The following is a 20,698-nucleotide window of genomic DNA, read 5'->3' on the forward strand; positions in this document are numbered from 1 at the left end:
TGCTTACTTCAGTGAGCAAGCATCTAAGCCATAATTGAACAAGACCTGAAATACCCATGAGACCGGAAAAATAATTTTGTGGTCAAGAGAAAAGATGACCTTGTGGTTAAGTTAGGAAACCAGGGTAAGTTGCTTAGAGCCTAGGATAAGAAATTCTGCCTTGTGCAAAGAGTAAATCATGTACTACTTAACAGTTCAAATGGTCTTAAAATATCTGTGCATACAGTGCTAAACCTTTGCATATTGCAAACCACTTATGAATATCATATGGTTAACAGGGTATGTTAGGTTATCAAGACAGACAGCTCGAGCCTAATATTTCTGTTGACCTAAAAGCTCCTGTTCGTGACCTTCACAGTGGCTATTATTCATAATCTGCCCACAACTTTTCAGGATGATATCTATCAAACTTTCAGAGGAATTCCTGTTTACATTTTAAATCAGAATCAATAGTTCACGTGTTCCAATAGCATGACTTCATTTCACTTTGAGATCTGCCCTGCATTTCTCTTTCTAGGAAAATAACTTTCCACATACTTTTTAATCCTTTCTTTTTGCATGTCAAGATGATCTTTTACATTATACCACACAGTACAATGTATTACCCTGGTACATTCAACCCTATCTTGCATTATTTTCAATTTCTTTTCTACCCTGGGCTCAGCTGTTGAATGAATTGCTCCAGAGTCTGTAACTATCATCTTGTAAACACCCTGTTGAGAACTACCGGACTTTCAGAAAGTATTTTCAAAAATTAAATTTTCTTTTTCATGTAGTTATGGCAGGGACTAGTTATTTGTAAACTGTTATAAATGTTATAAATTTGCTGCAACTCTCTTCTTCCACCAAGAATACTGTTATTAGTTTGAAAATAAGGCTTATAAACAAGTCAGTAGAGTCCCTAGTCTGATGGTGTTGCTGATAACCAGCACCTGGGGGTGCTGGTTGACAGCAGGTTGAACATGAGCCAGCAGTGTGCCCAGGTGTCCAACAAGGCCAAAGGCATCCTGGCCTGCATCAGAAATAGTATGTCCAGCTGGACTAGAGATGTGATTGTCCCCTTGTATATGGCACTGGTGAGAACTCATACCAAGACCTGTGTTCAGTTTTGGTCTCCTCATTACAAGAAGGTTACTGAATTGCTTGACTATATGCAGAGAATAGCAACAAACCAGGTGAAAGGACTAGAAAACAGGTGTTATGAGAAACAGCTGAGGGAATTGGGGTTGTTTAGTCTACAAAGAGGAGACTGAGAGAAGACCTCACTACTCTCTAAAAATACTTGAAAGGAAGTTGTAACAAGGTGGGTATTGGTCTCTTTTCTCAAGTGACAGTACAGGAGAAAACGGTTTCACATTGTTCCAGGGAAGTTTTATGTAGGTTTGTATTGGACAATAGGAAGAATTTATTCAAGGAGAGTGTTGTCAAGCATTGGAATGGGCTGCCAAAGGAAGTGGTGGAGTCCCCATCCCTGGAGGCATTTATGAGATGTGTGGATGTGGTGCGAAGGGACATTGTTTAGAGATGGCACTTGTTAGGTCAGGTTGATGGTTGGCTTAGTGATTATGGCTTTACAATATTTGATGTGTACCTGGTATGATTCTGATAAAGCATTAATACTCAGGGAATGACTATGAATAAAAATAAAACTTTCAGTAAATATTAGATTGAAAATGAAAACTTTCTCAAATCTAGAGCAGTCTAGAACTAGGAGGGAGAGCAGAAGAGGAAGAGTGGGAGAAGCCAGACAAATAGGGCACTTCTGTAGGAGACCAGTATCTAAATCTGCTGGATAACCACATCCCCTATGAACCTATTAATAATACATTAACTGATTTTTAAAATGTTTCTTCCAAATTTTCTATCTTAATAAATTCTCTTTTTATTCTTAAGCCTCTGGTGGAAAAACACTTCTAATCCTAATTCTTTTTTTTTTTTTTTTTTTTTTTTCTAAAGGAATTTCTATCTGTTTTGCCTTAAGCAAAAACTCCTATTGATTGCTATAGAAAGTAGATCCTCATATATAAGTGAGAGACATTTTATTGTAATTAAATTGCCTTGATAAAACTGACTTTGTAGCTTCGTTATAAATACCATTTGATAATCTGAATTTGCATCTTCTTCATTGCTTTTAGGGGGGAAAAAAGCAATGAAACAAAAATAAGTTTTCCTCTTTTAAGGTAAAAAACATTGAGGGAAAATAAAATAAAATGGAGAATACTACGTGCTATTTTTCTTCCATATGCTTCAAAGATAAGGTAGAATTTCTTGGAATATCTTCCTTTCTCTAGTGGAATGCGAACAAGCTTCCATTCCAAAACCCCTAGAACCCAGGAGGTATAAAACCAGGTATTGCCAAGCAAAACCAAAAGCATTTCTGATTCAGAGCTTTCAGCAATCACATTTGCTCTGCAGTATGACCATGACCACAGTCCAATTACTATGATGACGCAGGAGGAAAAGTCTATTGTAAGCTTCACTGCCTATTCATTAGGCCATGTCAAGAGAATTGTTTTCAGAAGAGCCCACTCATGTCTCAAGTGGCTCTGCTTTTACTGGGGGACTTGTCTGATGAAAATACTACAAAAGATGAGAAGTTCTTATCAAAGTTCAAGCCGGTTCAGAGCTTATGAAGACACTTCCAGGACAGGCTCAGGAAAAGAGCAATGGGAAGAAACATAAATATATATATATAAAGTCTCAAAACCAGAACAACTCTTCTATGCTTTTCTTTTGGCTTTCCTAATTTCTTTGCCTTTATTCTTCACAATACACAAATGAACTGTCTAGAAAATTTCCAAGTCAAAAGAACAGAAACATCTAGGAAGGATCAAGGTAAGGAGCTCTTTGTGTTCACTCAGTATAAAGCAAATAAATTTAGACCCAGCTTTGACATAACTGTAATATCTGCAATCCCAACAAATTGTACCTGCTGCCAGGAATCATAGCAATAATTCTGCCATTTTAACGTTGCTTTTAATCCAAGAAATAACCACTTATAATTCCTTTAGAGAAGCACTGCCACTGTGTGTTGCAGAAGGGTTCAAGTGCCAGCCTGGTTATATGGTTATATAGATCTTTTCCTGCATTAAAAATAATTTGAATAAAGGAAATTTAAAAAAAAAAAAAAAAATTACTTTTGAAAAGTATTTCAGAGCAATTCTCATTGGAAAGCCAGAAGTCATCTCCCACACACCTCAGAGATAAATGATTAGAGCTATATAAGAGTAATTTATCTGAATGCTTATTACAGAGAAAGGATATTTAGCTTAGGAAATAGAAAATTCTTCATGTCTGCAGTTTGAGAGACGAGGGCATGCAATTTAAAGTTATTTTCTAGTACATCATTCTTAGGAGTCTTCTAGCCAAGTGGGACAGTCTCTATTATAACAATTATATTTAATAATTACATATAATGATTTAAGTAGTTCAGTGGATATTGCAGAAATCAGATCTGTCTCAGTACAATATCTCAACACCTCAACTTAATATATTTGTTTTAATAAATACATAATTGAAATTTACCAAAAGATATTATTGACATTATTGATGTCAGTGACAAAAAGTCACTGACAGCAAATGAGTTATGTTTCATTTTGAATCCTAAATGAAGACCAGATCTAACACAAACTTGGGTTACTCCAACATAGTACAAAGTTATTGTCCTGCCCCTCTATACAACACAAAACCTTGATAATAAGCTGTGAAAGTGATTGAAAGTAAGGAAGGATTTTTACTACGTAATTTTCTTCTGTTGTCAGTTGCATAAAGAATGGAATCAAGCACATTTCTGCATACATTTATGATCTTTATGTCCCTTTAATTGTGCCTTTGTGATAGGTGGCACATGAAATACTGAAATGAAAATAAAGGGAAATTCTAGAAATTGGATTTATTTATTTTGTCAGAGGCATTTTGCTTTCAGAGGTAAATTGAAGATGTAAGGTTCAGTTTTCAAATGTATTCAATTGCCTAGAATTGTAGTCAGATGCTGACATTACTTTCAAGTGTATCTCAGAAAGTTAGGTAATAATTCATCTTTAATTCAATGCTTGAACGTAATAATGGGAATCTAACTCTGTTTTGATGCATTGAAGTACCTTTGAAAATCTGTCTATTTACTTTGAGTTAAATCTAAATAAATCTAAAGTCTATATTGTAAAAAGCTTTTAGGCACCTAAGGCAATATATGAAATTTACCTGATAAAAAACAGATGCATTACAGACATCTATTTAGGAGCTAATAATTTAAATTCCCCTTATAGTTATTGGAAGCAATTGCCATTTTTAGTTTGTAATTCATTTCATCCTAAAGTATACATCTAATGCAAGATACATGCTGATATGGAAGCCAGATGAATAACACCAAAATAAATCCCCATTTCTCTAATAGTTATTTCTCCTAATTGACTGCCAAAGGGAGTGTGTAGGACCTGGCCAAGAAGAAGTGGTTGACATCTATGGATAGCTCAAGGTTGCCATCCTTCATTATCTAGCTCATCTTAATCCTCTTCCTAGAGTCATCCAGGTGTAAGCTAGATGCTGTGATGTTGATCCACAAGCCTATATAATCTAAAACTTTTAAGAGTCATTCTATTTAAGAATGACCAGAAACCTATTTAACCTATGGATAAATTACAGATATGTTCAATTACACAAACAAGAGAATTACACAGTCCTCCAAATGAACTCCCACCACCAAAAAATAAAAATAATAAAATCTAACAACCCCTAAAACTAAATATTTCTGCTTCTGGGGGAATTCTTATACTGGGTCTGAATCTTGAATCTCAAACTCAGAGAGTTTTCTTAGATATTTTCATTGTTGTTAATAAAATTTTTAATTATTTTCTCAGACTGATGAAATTGATAAGCAGAGGAGAATCAGGACACAGGGGCATTAAAGTGAGAGACAGCCATGTAGTAACAATAAAAAGTCATTACTAAGTCTAAATCCTTTGGAAGATGGTTCTTACATCATATTCAAAACACTGGATGGTTAAACACATTGTTATTGTGGGTATCAATTAAAACAAAAATTCTACTAGTAAAAGTTAGTCCAAACCATTTAAATCTTTAATTTCTGTCTAATAAGCACATATCAAAAATCAAGCACCTGCACATGTATCTGAGGAGCTTTTAAATCTGATTGTTACAGATAAGCCATTTGTTCTGGTTGTTAAAGGTCAGTCAGTACTTCCATTAACACCTTACATTTCAAGGTGTTAAACGCTGCCTGTAAAAATTCATTTTAGATGGAGAAATTAACCAACTTTTTTTTTTTTTTTTCAGGCAAGAATAAAAGATTCTTTCTTATAAGCAAATACAATCTAAAAGATATCTTAATTTTGAAATACAGAATGTCAAATAGAAATACCCATTCACTTGAATCAATTAATTTTTTTGTGTTATACCTACATTACTTTAGTCAGGGAAGAATAACTTTTTTTCTGTTCAGGAAGTTGACATATTTTTGTAGGGCAGAGGAGGAATAATTCCTAGCAAGAAATCCATATATTACCTTCATATAACAATACTGGAGAGTGGAGAGGCATCCTCTTTGGAAATATGTTCCACTATCTTTATTTGTCATAAAGATTAAAGGTTCATCCATCATAAAATCCCTTCTGCACCAAGCAAGATTGTCTTTTGACATGGGTATACTTCATCAGTCCTCATAGGGATCTTTCTGCACCAACTTGACTTTCAATTCAAGGACATCAGAGACCTAAAGTTTAGTCCTGGTTAGACCACTGGTCTACTGATCTCAGACATATCAAATCAAAGCTGATTTTCAACAGTGTTGTGGATGTTAATTAATTGCAGGAACTGGTTGAAGTGCTGGAGGGCTGGGCTGCTATTCGGAGGGCCCATGCAACTTTGGAGAGGAGAACAGACAGGACTCCATGAAATTCATCATAGGCATGTGTCAAGTCCTGCACCTGGAGAGGAATAACCTTGTGCACCAGTACAAACTGGGAGAAGACTTTCTGGAAAGTAGTTCTGAAGCGTAAGGCCTGTGGATCCCTGTCATCAAGTCTGAGCCTGGATCAGCAGTGAGGCCTTGAAACATGGGTGGCCCAACCTATCCTGCATTGGCAAGAATGTAGTCTGCGGTTTCAGGGAAGTGATACTTCTCTTCTGTTTGGCATCCGTGATACCACTTCTGAATACAGTGTCCAGTCTGGATCCATTGTGGTTTAACCTTGGTAGGCAGTTCAGCATCATGCAGATGCTCAGTAACTCCCTGTCACTGGTAAGATGGGGGAGAGAATCAGAAAGGTAAAAGTGCAAGGATTCAGGGGTTGAGATAAAGACGGTTTACTAGGTAAAGCAAAAGCTGTGTGTACAAGCAAAGCAGAACAAGGAATTCACTCACTTCTTCCTATCAGCAAGCAGATGTTTGTCCTTTGCCAGGAAAGCAGGGCTCGTCACACATAACAGTTTCTTGGGAAGGAAAACACCGTTATTCTGAATATTCTCTTCTCTTCCCTCTTCTGTCCCAGCTTTTATTGTTGAGCATGATGCCTTATGGTATAAGTCAACCCTTTGGTCAGTCTGAATCACCTGTCATGGCCACATCCCCTCCCAGCTCCTCATGTACCACCAGCCTCCTTACCGTCAGGGCAGCATGACAAGTGGAAGAGTCCTTGGCTCTGTGTGAGAACTCCTCTGCATCAACTAAAACATCGGTGTGTTATCAGCATTATTCTCATCCTCCATCCCAAACACAACACCATACCATCTACTAGGAAGAAAACTTTATTACATCTAAAACCAGGACAATATTCTTTGTCAACCAGCATTGCATTACTTATTATTATTATTTTAAACTATGAAGGGACGTACAAACATTTTTTATTATGCTATGTACAACTGTATTTAGTGGTGCAGAGTTTTGATATTCTGCTGCTGGGAGCTTGTGTTACTTGCAACATGTGAAACACCATTGGAAAATAAGAATACCTTCACTGTGCCAGCTCTGGCCCTTTTTTTTTTTTTTTTTCTTCTTAAACTGATCTTCTGTACTGGAGTAAATTTTTAGAAACAGTGCTCTGATGCAAATAAAAGTATTTGAAGAACATAGAAAGAGCCAAATGTTTGCATACATTAATTTATTTGGCTACAGAATCTATTTGAAACGCAATAAACAATGAAACTGTAGATATTAAAATGTGCCCTTTCAGACAGTATATATCAAATTCTACTTTCAATTCCCCTGGGGCAGCCCAACTGCATGTAGAAGGAAGGATATAGATGTATATAATTTAAGTTGCTCTTCAGAAAAGAATGCTCTGCTTTTGATATATCAGAATATGCCAAAATAACAAAACAAACAAACAAAGTAAAATATAAACCAAGATTCAATACAAGTCATATTTGAATTCTGGGACATTACTAGCTTTCCATCTGTCTAGAAAACAATACAATGCATTCATGTGACCATCCACGGAAACGAGTTTCAAAAATCATCAAGCCCTCTGCTCTCTCAGTATGCAGGTGGTGTGCAATGCCAGATGCAAAATAATTGATGTAGTTTCAAAGTTCCCTGGATCATGTCACAATTCATACATTTTAAAGTACATAGGAACTCACAATCTGTATGACACTATCTGCGTCTATTTTTTTTTTTTTTTTTAATTTACTTTGAAACCATTTTGGTAATCAAAAGCTATTTTAAAATTCAAATGCTAATTCACATTCTGTAAAGTTATAAATACTTATTCCTGTACATAACTACTGGAATGTTAGAGAAATAATTAGAATAAATTTAAAAATAATTTACAAATTTGTTGGAAGGTAAAGAATTCTAACATCAGGATTTCAAGGACATCAAACAGAGGCATGGCAGTAATACAAAAGACGTAACTTTCAAGAAACAGAGTTTATTAGCAGGCTTTCCAGAGACATGTTCTTAATCCATGTATATGGTAATTGCAGTTTATTTATAGCACAGAAAAAAATTAAAATGTTTCACCAATGTTATTCAGTCATTTAAAAGGGATCTGGAGTGGCTAGTACTATTAACACATCCAACTGTTGGGGTCATATGAAAACGGGGGATACACCTGCTGGGTTTGATTTACAGACACCTACTGAGAGGAAATAAAGAACACAGACATTCCCCAATTTATAGCTATCTGGAGTGAGATAGTTTATAGCTGCAGGAGTGAGAAGCAGCAGCAAACTTGTCAGAGGCTTATGGAATAATGCTCTTCTATGAACTGCCGCGTAAGGCTACTTGTGAAACTGGGGCAGAGATGGCATCACCTTCCAGAGTTGCAGCACTCATTTTCTGGTCCCACCATTTAATTAAACTATTGAAGTAAAGCTGATGAACAAAAATACTATATTGAGAGGGATATTGAGGGAGAGGGAATGTGTTACCTTGCGGGCAATACTTTTCTGCTTGTGTACAACTGTTGTTACCAGTTGCCTGGTTCTCTGAGATGTTGACAAAGAAGAAATAAACTAAAAAGCTAAAAAGCTATGCATATATCATGTTTGAAACCTTTTTTTTTTTTTTCCTTCCCAGAAATTTAGATGCTTGTTCTTTTGGAATGATTCAGATTTTAACAATAGTAGTCTAGATTAGAGAAGACTCTTTAGAAGTTAAAAATCATGGAATTTTTCTCAAAAAGTCTTATATCTGGTAATCAGAAAGAAGAGGGGAAGAGGATGTTACGGATATGACACCACTGGGTAGGAAAGATCAAGGAAGGAAGAAAAGCACTCATGCTGTACTTCAGCAAATCAATGACAGTGATGACAAGTGTTTTCCTTTTTGCTAACATTAGACTGCACACATTTCAGCAGAGACCTGGCTATGCACCTGCAGTGAGATGCTGCTTTTTACATTGGCCATGGCAACTTAAACACCGAGATCTCATTCTTGCCTTTGCCAAGGAAGCAAAAATCTCACTAATTTAAGTGAAATATGGTGTATGGAGAAGACAGCTCTATCCCAGTATTTCCAATACAGGCTACTGAGTAACATGTACAACATGCCCTGGAATATTTGGATTCAAAACATTCACCTGTGAGTTCTTACCAGCCTTAGAGATTTTTCTTCCTCCCTCACCAACTACTTCTGGTATGCATTCATATATAACGTTATAATAAAGAATTGTAATTAAGAGTTTTAATTTAGAGTTATCACTACTCATCAGATAAGAACTTTACAGTCACAGCTGCATCATTGACAAGAACATCTTGTGAATTCTCCAGTTTTACTCTAAAAGGTTTAAATCCACCACAGTTGCATTACTATCAATCCACTCTAAGTTTCAAAACAATCACAATGGTACCTGGACACACATCATCCTGCAAAATACTGTATTGTCTTCTAAAATTCAAATATCTATGACTGTGAACAACTTCAGCCTTATATCCTTATTTTCCCCTGAAATAGAGTGTAAGCCATGCTCTGCAGAAGTTGAAGCTTCTGGTGTTTCAGTGTGAGAAGATTTGAAGATCTGACGATCTTTTGTTTCACAGCTGGGAGGAAGAAGGTCTAATCCAGGAAGCTTGTTGGAAGGGACTTTGCAAGTAACATGTGGGCTGGAAAGAGCAATATGCCTATTATCCCAACCTGATAAATGAATTTATGCTAAAACTTTATGTTATTACTTTATAGTTGAACTTGGCCATTGTTATGTTACATTACTACAACTATGACAACGTTTAAACAGATTAACTCCTACTGAAAGTGACAGAGCTAAACTAACTATGAAGGCACAATGTTGGAACAAGCTTGTACAGTCAAAAAGCAGGAATGACTGATGCAAAGATAAAAATGTAGAGAAGATTAAAAAAGGAGGAAAAGACAAAGAAAACAAAACCCAAAAAAAAAAGTGCCCTGCAAACTTAGTAATACGTTTCATGTCCAAACATGAAATCTATCCATCTGCAAAGAAAAAATGTCATGTATCATAAACAACAGAAAGAATAATTTTGAATTGAATAAGCTGTTTTTGGATGTAGGCTTGAATTAGATTAGTTTCATCCCTCTGTGAATTTATGGACTACAAATAAGGCAAGCAAATGAAGAAAGAAGATAGAGGTGGAGAGGATTGTGAGAAAGTGAGTCCCTGAGGACAAAAATGGAGTGAGGGAAGATTAGGATGTGAATGGAAAGCCAGTGAATGAATTATAAGATATGAATGTGGAATGACAGAAAGGAAACAGAAAATTTATCAGAAAACAAAAGAGTAGAAATGGATATGCATTGCATTACATGCAAAAATGACCATGTTAATTGTCCATTTTAAAGAAACCTACTCTAGGTTGTGACCCAGAACTGCTGCTTTAATGTTATTATTTCCCTTTCCAGTAACCCCAAAGACTATCACAGACCAGAGGCTCACCTGTGCATCCATTAAGCTGCTGGAGCGGGTTGAGCTGGATGTAGCAGTCAGTTCCTCCTGCTGCACTTCTTCGTTGGGGTTCTTCTGGCTCCATTACCAGGGAGGTGATTTGGACCACAGTGAGCAAGTATGCAGTTTCCTTAGGGAGAAGGAGGGACTCCTCTATTCATCTGCTTGTTTTCTTTCTAGAATAACCTAATCTTTGTAAAATAGCTGAACAGTAGCAAAGATAATTGCTAAAATGTAACTACCTTTCCGTGAATGGGAGGCAGAAGCTAAATATCAATAATAAATAAAACTAAGAATGTAATAATTTTCATGTCAGAAAAAAAAAAAAAGACAAAAAATGGGAGAAAAAAAAAAAAAAAAAAAGAACAGGTAGGCTGCAGTTGTACCCAGAGACAAAGCTGGCCCAAATGATAAATAAATTTCTTTTTTTTTTTTTTTCAAAAACAAAAAATCACACACTCTATTAAATAACTCAGTTGTTTTTAAACATGTGTACTGTGAGGTAAATATAATTTTGGAAATGATATTTAGCGTGTAACTGATTCTGCCAAAATTTTCAATCAGCTGACTAATCTGGGCAGACTCCATATAAATACACCACAGCATTGATTTTATGTACTTGTTCAGCTGTTCCCAAATGCTTGACAGGCCTGACAACGTGATCGATCAGTGATCCCATTCACCCAGACCTGCAGGTGCCTTTTATGCTCTCCCTGCTGGAAGATGACAATCAGACTCATTAAAGGCAACACAAAGCATTACCAATGACATGTTTCTTGTCAGATGAACACAGCCAATGCCTATTATGATTTTATCTCAGAGAAATTGATTTAATCAGCAGTCTAAGATTTAACCTATTGTTAATAATGCAATTTAAAGCTTTTCTCTCATTGCTATCAACCTAACTAGAATTTAAATGGGTAAGAAGCGACATGAACAAGCTCATAAGGGGGCAGAGTTTATCTCTTCTGTCTGTGCCAGCCTCTTTGATATTTGATGCAAAGAACTAATCTTCGTGATTCCAGAAACCACATCGTGAACAAGAAACATTTTACCAAAGCTATTATGTCACATACTGCTATCTTAATTTTGGTTTTACACAAGTTTTATATTCTTTGAGTTTTCTTTGAGTTTTATGCATACGGAAGACATATTTAAAAAGCTGTCAAGTTGTATAAAGCTAATGTTACATGTATTTGTTGTATTAATGATCTAATCATTCAAAGCTTGCTTTTAGTGTTGTTTTTCTTTTTGCTTTGCTTTTCATCCACACTATTCACTTCATTACATACTACTTTAGCTTGTCATTTGTGAAAAAAATAGTTTTCAAAGTGATTATTTTTTAAATTTAATCTACTGAAGTTACAAGAGAAAACAGAAAAATGAGACTGTAAAAGTGCTTTAAAAAACATATTGACTTCTTGTAACACACTTATTCTACTCTGTCGTCAGTTTGTAGTACAAATGTACTCTTAATGAAAGATCTGAACCAATCACCATAAATTTCAGTAATTACTTTCAAATATTGCTATCATTTAACATATCCTCTCTACAACTACCTGAAAGGATGTTGTGGGGAGATGGGGGTCAGCCTCTTCTTGCAGATAACTATCAATAGCACAAAATGGTATGGCCACAAGTTGTCCCAGGGGAGGTTCAGTTTGGAGAAGAGGAGAAATTTCTTCTCATAAAGAGTAGTCAGGCATTGGAAAGGGTTGCCCAGGGAGGTGGAGGAGTCACTGTCCCCGGGGGTGTTCAAGGAAAAGTTGGATGTGGTGCTTAGGGATGTGGTTTAGTTGATGATATTGGTGGTAGGAGGATTTTTGGGCCAGATGATCTGAGAGGTCTTTTCCTGCCCTAATGATTCTATGATTATTGAAATGCGGTTCAAATATTAAAGCTGTTTATATAGTAAAACTTTCTTACTCAACACATCAGGTCCTCTTCAGTTGATAGAACATACATCTGCCTCCTTCATACCTAAACAGTATCTGATGGGTAATTTTTCTTCAAATGTCATTTTATAAGACTGTTGCATATTTTTTCTATCTGTTATTTAAAAAAAAATAAAAAATAAAAATGGAGATAGCAGCACATTGTGTTCCAGTTAAAACATCGTTAGGTTGAAGGGAATGTACAGTGTGGTGTGCTCTGAGAAGAGGCAAAAAGGTGGATTCACAGATCTGTTAGGGAGGACTTGCCATGCCCACAGGACAGCATGGCCAACCAAACTAAGGAGACACTTAGAGACTTAAATTCACAAATTGGGGACCATTAAGAGTTTTACAGTGAGCTTGAAATTTCTTTGTGAAATCAGAGTTTGTGTGGTGAACATATTAATTAATATAGCTAACTGACTTTGGGAACTGAGGTAATCTGAATGACTTGAGAAGTGAGGATAAAATAATCACTGTAACCAAGACTGCAGGAGACAAAAATCTTGGGAACAAACAATTTCTGATTGCTTGACAGAAATTTGTGGTTTTGCTCCCAAGCAGCTGGGAAGTGTATTTCATTTTCCCATTACTCTATGCTTTTTCTCTGAGGGATGGGTTCTCTGTCTAAACAAATCAAGATTCCAGATTGGAAAGGTAGGCTTTTCATTTATCAGCAGAAGAATGGAAGGTAAAAATGTGCCATGGGTTGATTTTCTTCAGGGAGGCTATACAGGAAATGCATTATGTAACAAAGAGAGAACTATATGGACTCACTAAAGGAGAAATCAGAGAGATAAGAATAAGGAGAGAAGACAGTAGAGATTTGTGAAAACTATGAGAGAAAACAGCTTTGTGAGAGCATTACCATCAGTGACGTTGTCAAAACAAGGCTGAATTTCTTCAAGACAACTGAAGCTCACCAAAAAAGAGCAGAATGGCGGTTTCACTACAGTGGAAGTCAAAACGGGAAAGGTTTAGCAAGCAGTGAAAGAACGGAAATGGTTCTTAATCTCTAGATGAATTTAAAGGTGAAAAGAAACAAGAAAAAAAAACTAGTGGTGAATTGGGGGTATCAGCAGTGAGCTCTGAGGAATGAACTAAGTGATAGCTGCCGTTTAAAGGGAACTGAAGACCATACATAGAAAAGTACTGAAGAATATAAGGAAAATGTCTATTGACTTGCAAAATAGAATTTCTCTCTCATATATATATATATATATTTAATATCTAATTAGGGTTATACTTTAAAAATGTTTTTTTTTTTTTTTTTTTTTTTTTTTTGCTCACAATGGAGTGAAGAGTAGATATCTATTTTCACTATGCTTTCAGTAATGCTTAGATACAAACATTTTCAGCAAATCATTTTAAAGTCACTGTTTAGACAAGCACAAAGTACCACTGAAAAACCAGTCAACCTGCATTACCTGAGCTGTGGGAATAGTCCCAGGGTCACATATAACAGCAAATGCAAAATCATATGAGTTAGTACAGTGCTTGTTTGTCACAGGCTAATTTAACTCGATTTGCCTTGTGTACACTATAAATTTGAAGACACCTAAATGGATAGTTACCCTCTTGTAATGTGTTTGAAGTTGGGAGCTTTCAGTGAGAAATCATACAAGTAGATTAGAATTACTTTTAATTCAGTGTCACCTTTAATACTGTTGTCAATGTCACAGTGATCAGTTAAATGGTGGTGAAAATTAAGACTTCTTACCTCTGCTACTACTGGTTTTAATGAATTCTCCTTATACTTTTTGTGAAGTAGTGACCCATTTTTTATTATCATATTACTTCTATCCTACATTGAATCTTAAAATAGTTTCTGCTTCCTCTTGAAAAATCTGGAAAACTTATTCCCTAATTCAGTTAGAAATTCCCAATGATTTGTGCATATTAAATCCAAACAAACCACCTGGTTTTGATTGTTTCTTAATCCTTCTTAAAATCAGAAGCCCATTATCAGTGGCCTCTGCAAGAGAACTCTGCAATTAGAAATCCACACAAGCTTCCCTCTTTGTCATCAAGCTGTGTATGTCTGCTCACAGAAAATTGCTACAGCTGTCAGCTTAAGTGCAATGACAAATATGTTTCTCTGCATATTTGGTTTCAGCTAGTTTTGCTCAATTCTGTATGACTTCACTGGCATGACAAGTTACACAAGTGTTGCCAGAGAGTAAGAAAGACAAGCTGCAAGGTATTTACCTTAGGTTAACCCTGTGTGGTGTTACAATCTGTGCCTGTGCTTAGCCGTGTGGTTACTAGAAAACATTAGCCTTTCCACCATCAGTGGCAGGTTGATGTGTAGCATGTTCCCATTTCTCTCTGTCTCTGTCTCTCTCTTTTTTTTTTTTTTTTTTTTAAGCAAGGTTATATAAAATAAGATAGTGTGTGATTTGAGATAACATTGATCTCCCTTTTTGTTTATCAGAGCTGAAGAATTTTTCCCAAACTACCTGTGTAAGGTTCCCTCAACAACTATTTCCCCTGTAAATTGCAAACCCTCAAGATTAAAAGCACCAGAGAAAGAAGTCTCTGAAGTGATTTAGTAACTTCAGCAAAAACAATTCTGAGAACGGAGGGGGACTGACATTCCCAGCTATCACAGCTTCTCCTCCAAGAAATCTGAGGGAGATGGGCCAACTGTTATTAAGTCGGCTGTGAGCTGATTGCTGACTTCAATTGAAAAGTTCAATCTATGGCAACTATAATGACAGATTTTGGCATTTTCAGTGGTGTTTAGCATCCTCAGAAAAAAAAAAAAAAAAAAAAGTTAATAAAATAAAAAATCAAATAATGGAAACTTCAAAGTGCCAAGGATATACAAAAAGGGGATGGAAGAGACTGGGCTTGTCAGCCAAAGGGCTGGGGGATGTTATTAAAACTGATAATTTGCAGAACAGAAGTTTCCTCTGCGCTTAGAGCTGTTACTCATCTCTGATAAAGGCACATCCAACTAAACAATACTGAATATTACTGCCATTACATATCAGGACAAATCATATTTAGAACCTTATGGAATTCAGTGCATCACATATGCCTTAACCATGACTTCCTAATTGATCCTGAAAAGGAAAGTCTGTGTCTGCATCACTCATTAAACTTAGTTTGATTGTTCCTTTAGCAATGGATATGTAGAACCTTGTTCTGACATCTTGTCGTGGTTTAACCCGGCTGGCAGCTAAACACTACACAGCCGTTCGCTCACCCTCCCCCCTCCCTCTTTGCGACGGGGGAGAGAAATGGAAAGTGAAGCCTGTGAGTTGAGATAAAGACAGGTTAATAAGACAGGAAAATAATAATAATAATAATAATAATAATAATAATAATAATAATAATAATAATAATAATAATACAATATTGATAATAGTACTACTACTAATAATATGTACAAACAAGTGATGCACAATGCAATTGCTCACCACCCGCTGACCGATGCCCAGCCTAACCCCGAGCAGTCTGGCCCACCCCCCCGGCTAGCCACCCCTATATATTGTTTAGCATGACGTCAGATGGTATGGAATACCGCTTTGGCTAGTTTGGGTCACCTGTCCTGGGTCTGTCCCCTCCCAGCTCTTGCTGCACCCCCAGCCTGCCCATTGGCAGGACAGAGCAAAAGGCTGAGACGTCCTTGGCTTAGTATAAGCACTGCTCTTCAGCAATTAAAACATCGGGGTGTTATCAGCACTCTTCTCATCCTAAGCCAAAACATAGCATTCTACCAACTACTAGGAAGAAAATTAACTCTGTTCTAACTGAAACCAGGACACATCTCCAATCCATCATATCCATATTATAATGATAATCTCTTGTCTTTTAATCAGTGATACTTGGGAGAAGGAGGGGAAACCTGTGAAAGTGTGAATGTATGGATGAATCAGCATCTGATTAGCTCACAGAATCTATTTTGTGTGTTTATTCAGAGAATATGAAATTCAAAACTTTGAGTGATAATGATTATTGGTGTATATATATGGTGTATATGTATATATATGGTGTACATGTATATATATATATATGCATATATAATTTATATATATATATTTTTCCTAAGAGAAACACTCATTTATTTTTTTTTTTATTTATTCTACAGTTCTATGGGTTAATCCAGCAAAGACACAGATGAAGGCAAACAACAGTTTAGGAACCCAGTTTGTAAGATGTTGCACCAGCTGCAAAATGGAAATGTAAGTTGCTGTCCACATGGTTCTGTGTCTGTTGAACATCCACAAAACAAAGAATAAATAATGTAGGAAAAAAAAAAAAAAGTTACTATTTCTTCAGAAGCTCTCGTTACTGTTGCCTACCTCCTTTTTTCTTTTTTTACATGCCTTTCATTAACCACTTTGTTGTTTGGACCTGGTTAAACCTTCGCAGACTGCAGCATCTTGTTTACAACTTACTTCTATCCCAAGGTAGCTTCTAATATTTTTGGAGTCAATATCATGTTGTTTTTTTATGACTTCCTGCCTCTACTTTTGCCTTTTCCTTTCATTTGCCATCTGCCTATGGGACTGCCTGCTTTCCTGTCTGGTCTTCTGCTCCCACATTCCTTAATGTCCGCATGTCACTGTGAGCACTGCAACTCCCTTTAAGAGTTCTTCCTCTTGACTATCTGACAGGAGTTACTAGCTTGAGCTCATCACCACATCGCTTTAAGTGGTTCCTCCAAGAGGGGGATATGCTACCAGTTATGAGCTAATCTTAAAAAAAAAAAAAAAAAAAAAAGAAAAAAGACATATTCAAAAAAGACATATTCTCCCTAAGCACTCAATAGGCTCCCTGAATGGCTGAATGGAGAGCTCTGGTGGGTGACAGTTTGGGTTCAGCTGTTTGGGGTATATATGCTGTTGATCTCCTAGGAAGGATGGCTACTAGTCAGCCAGCCCATTACACCTTGCTGTTATTACTACCTTCAATTATTTAAGCAGTTACAGCTCTGTTTACCCCTATCTTATTACCAGTCTTTCTTTGATGTTTCAAAGGAAGGAGAGGACATCTGTCATTTGTGAGCACAAATTAGATGCAGTTACACACACACACACATATGCACACACACAAGTAAATTATGGAAATACTGGTTGGAACAAATAATCTCAAAGTCTTCTGAGTGTTAGAATCCCACCATGCCACATCAGTCTCTCCCTGGATACAAAATCTTAGTGTATGAAAATTGATAGCCTGGCTGTCACCCAGCATTGTGTATTCCAGAGGAAATCCTCTATATCACCTTGTTTTTTTCCCATTCTACACTAACATCTGGTTACTCATACGACAGAACTTGATCAGATAGAGCTGAGTAATGATGAATGTGATCAACTCATTATATGAAGTGTTTGTAACACATTTATATATACATATGTACACATTTGAATGTATATATTCATAAACTAATTTCTATCAGCCCGCTGCACTTGGCAGTCACTCTCTCAGCTGTTTTTTCCCTCTGATACCATCAACTCCAGCAAGGCAAGCTGTTCTTTCCATCAATAAGTCCCTGTTAAACAGTTCAAGAAAAAAATATAACTTGACGGAGCACATTATTTTTCTACCTTCACTACTCTTCCTGCATGAATCCGTATGGATACCAAGGTGTTGTGTACACAGAAAATCCCTCCCCATTTCTCTGGAGGTGCAGGTGGGAGTATGTTTGATCACTGAAGAGACGTTCATTTGTCTTACTGATCCTTCCTTTTGAATGCTGTCAGTCTTCCTCTACAAAACTGACAGTGGTGACCCTGTCTCACATGACACTACATGAAGACACAAGGATGCAGGTGACATTTGCTGGTCACGTCTGCCTTGTTGTCACGCTCGTCACCATGATTTTAGTGACGTGGAAGCCTGCTGACAGATGAAGCTTTTAACCAAATAAAGAAAAAGCCTTGTGCTGACACACTTGTTATTTTCACTCGGTATATAATTGTACTCTTTCTCACTGCCATAGTCAATAATTATACAGCCATGAATACAAATACTGATCTAGTCTGAGGAATGTACATGAATATACACTGAAGGAGAGATGAGAATATGAAAATATCAACTACTAGTTCAGCAACTCAAAACTTGTATAGTACATATCTGCAGCTGCTAAACTAGTGCAGTCTGATGTTTCTTATTTTACTTTAACCTCACCAGAAGAAAAATATTTTGGCAAGATTTGTTTTAGAAAACAAAGTAAAAGAATATCATTTATAATAATATGATGTAATATTTTCTGTTGCTGTGGACACAGAACAATGAAAGCATACATCAGTTTTTAGGGAAACTGTCTAAATTACCAAAAGCTTTAATAAACAAGCTAACAATTTATGTTTGAGGGCAAATGGCCTTGAAAATAAAAATAATGAACCCATATTCAAATCTGTGCACTAAATTGCAGGTTCAAATGTTTTAGCTTCTAGACCTCCGACTGCTTGTTTTGTTGACTACCTTCAACATATTATCATTTGTGTCTGTAATAAATTGTGCCCCCAAAACTGTAGTGTCTCCTTTTCTTTCTAATTTTTTAAAGCAAACATTAAATGTAATTACATGTGCTGAATTGCAGTATCACATCAGTACCTAGCAGTTTTTGAACTCACGGATGTGAAAAGCCATTTTCATTTCTTTATCTTCGTATTAAATTATTGCATATTCTTTGCTCAATCAATGTACCAAATAATCATTTTGTTCAATACTAACTCTCAATTCAGTGGCCACACTTCTTTAATTTTCTATTTTATTATGCACATAAAACTGTAGGCTGGATTAATTAAAATCCCAAACTACTAATACTTCTATTTAATAAGAACAGCTGCACATACCGTCACTAGTCAACTTTATTTCTCAATGGCTAAGCAAATGGAAAGCAAAACTTGAAAAATAAAGCTGGATGAAAATTTTGGAGTTGTGTTGGTGTTAGAAATTAGTGAGTGGCTGGGTCATGGCTGACATACTCATGCAAGCTCAGTGACGAATCAATTCTTTATCAGTTTTTCTGTTATAAAATGCAGACAGAAAGTGAAGCCAGAAGCGATAACCTGAATGAAGTTTAATCTTCAAACAATTGCTTCTATTCCTACAGATTTGGAGAGGTTCCCTCTATAAGTCTTCCTTCCCTAAATGAATAAGATGGTATGATCCTTTACCTCTCTAGATTTCAGCAAGCATAGAAGGGAAACAGTGAAAAGAATTACGGATAAAATCCGTGGGAAAGTCCATGTTAGTTGACTTACTACAAAAAGATAAATCTGAAGGGGATGGATGAGGGTAATGAGTACTGTCTGTGCTCAGCTGTCTTTGAAGACCTCTAACATGAAAGTATGAGCAAATACTTCGTTCAAAAAAGCAACAGAAAGTAACAGTGTGTCAAGCCTTACGAACAGATGTATGAGATGTATGTACAGTTTCTGACTTGAAAGTAAATTATTTAATACAATAAGAAACATACCCAGGTTTTGCTATTACTGAATAAGAACAAAAGAAGAAACTATAGCCTTGGCACACCTGATTAAACCATCATACTGTAAGACCAGACATGGTCATACAGTTACCTGTATCTCATCTACCCTACAGATTCTGCCCAATGGAAGATAATTGTTTTTATTTCATGTGGTTTAGAGTAGTTCCCAGTAGAAATGTTCATTTGAGATTCCAACATTACAAGACTTAACTATCAGGTTATCTGTGCATGCATTTACTCTCACTTGTCCCTTTCCTACCAACACAGGTGGAGACCATTTAATCCACAGTATGTGTAGATTAATTTTAAACTATGCAGGAAGCTGATTTTAAGGGTTATCATTAAATATAACCTATTGAAATGATGAACTGAAATTTCAGGTGCATAAATCTGCAAAGCTTCATCAGTTATACTGGCTAACACCAGCTGAGGACCTAATTTATCTTAACTGGAAGGAGAAATTGAGTTAATAAAAACCTGAGAAAAAAAAAAATAGAATTTCTAATGGCACTTGGAAACTGGAATGATTATTTTAACACCGTATCTGTTAATAAGAAAATATTACACAAACTAGATAATGCTTGCTGAATTAACTGTATTATAAGAAAATACAGACCATGCATACAATAAATATTACAAAATGAGCAATACGGAATATGAACAGATAGTGAATAAACTATTGGAAGAGATTAAAAATATCCATTAGATTGATGTATACCTGTCCTGAATCACTCTTCTTAGAAGTATCCTTCTTCTTACAAATACAGAGGCCTGTGCACTTTTTATTCTTAAGTATTATAGCTGCATAAATATATTTTAAAGTTAGAAGTGCTTTGGTGAGTGCAGTGCTGTACAGAGGAAAAAAAAAAAAAAGAAAAAGAAGGGAAAAATGACAAGCATTCATTGCTTCGAACTTTACTCACTTAAAAAGTTGGGAAGTA

At 36.1% G+C, this 20,698-nt stretch overlaps 2 long non-coding RNA genes across 3 annotated transcripts; one reads left to right on the forward strand and one right to left on the reverse strand.

Annotated features, from left to right (window-relative positions):
• Positions 1-1,225: 1,225 nt before the first annotated feature.
• On the forward strand, positions 1,226-6,979 carry LOC110354115 (uncharacterized). Its single transcript, XR_002405645.2, has 2 exons — positions 1,226-1,303; positions 5,827-6,979. It is a non-coding gene; the product is annotated as an uncharacterized lncRNA (long non-coding RNA).
• Positions 6,980-7,059: 80 nt separating this feature from the next.
• LOC101795045 (uncharacterized) lies at positions 7,060-15,781 on the reverse strand. 2 transcript variants are annotated; one of them, XR_003496613.3, is made up of 3 exons: positions 15,736-15,781; positions 10,368-10,506; positions 7,060-9,561 (listed from the first exon to the last, which is right to left on the reverse strand). It is a non-coding gene; the product is annotated as an uncharacterized lncRNA (long non-coding RNA). The 2 variants fall into 2 exon arrangements; XR_011808572.1 differs by lacking the exon at positions 15,736-15,781 and adding an exon at positions 13,179-13,261.
• Positions 15,782-20,698: the final 4,917 nt, after the last annotated feature.

The sequence above is a fragment of the Anas platyrhynchos genome, chromosome 3, assembly GCF_047663525.1.
Source record: "Anas platyrhynchos isolate ZD024472 breed Pekin duck chromosome 3, IASCAAS_PekinDuck_T2T, whole genome shotgun sequence".
Lineage (NCBI taxonomy): Eukaryota > Metazoa > Chordata > Aves > Anseriformes > Anatidae > Anas > Anas platyrhynchos.